The sequence below is a fragment of the Carlito syrichta genome, unplaced genomic scaffold (assembly GCF_000164805.1).
Source record: "Carlito syrichta isolate Samal-C Ts95f unplaced genomic scaffold, Tarsius_syrichta-2.0.1 Scaffold309475, whole genome shotgun sequence".
NCBI lineage: Eukaryota > Metazoa > Chordata > Mammalia > Primates > Tarsiidae > Carlito > Carlito syrichta.
The window spans coordinates 495,213-495,710 of NW_007253571.1; positions in this window are offsets into that span (position 1 = coordinate 495,213).

A 498-nucleotide genomic window follows, 5' to 3' on the forward strand; every position below is an offset into this window, starting at 1 on the left:
CATACTGGAGAGAAACCCTACAAATGTGAAGCATGTGGCAAAGAATTTCATGTTCACTCAAAATTTGCTCGACATATGGTGATGCATACTGAAGAGAAACCCTACAAATGTGAAGAGTGTGGCAAAGCCTTTCGCTTTCATTCACAACTTACTCAACATACAATGATCCATACTGGAGTGAAACCCTACAAATGTGAAGAATGTGGCAAAGCCTTTCATTCTCGTTCACACCTTACTCAACATACAGTGATCCATACTAGTGAGAAACCCTACAAATGTGAAGAATGTGGCAAAGCCTTTCGCTTTCATTCACAACTTGCTCAACATACAATGATCCATACTGGAGTGAAACCCTACAAATGTGAAGAATGTGGCAAACCCTTTCTCTTTCGTTCACACCTTACTCAACATATGTTGATCCATTCTAGAGAGAATCTTTACAAATGTGAAGAATGTGGCAAAACCTTTCACTCTCCAGGAGGACTTTCTGGACATAAG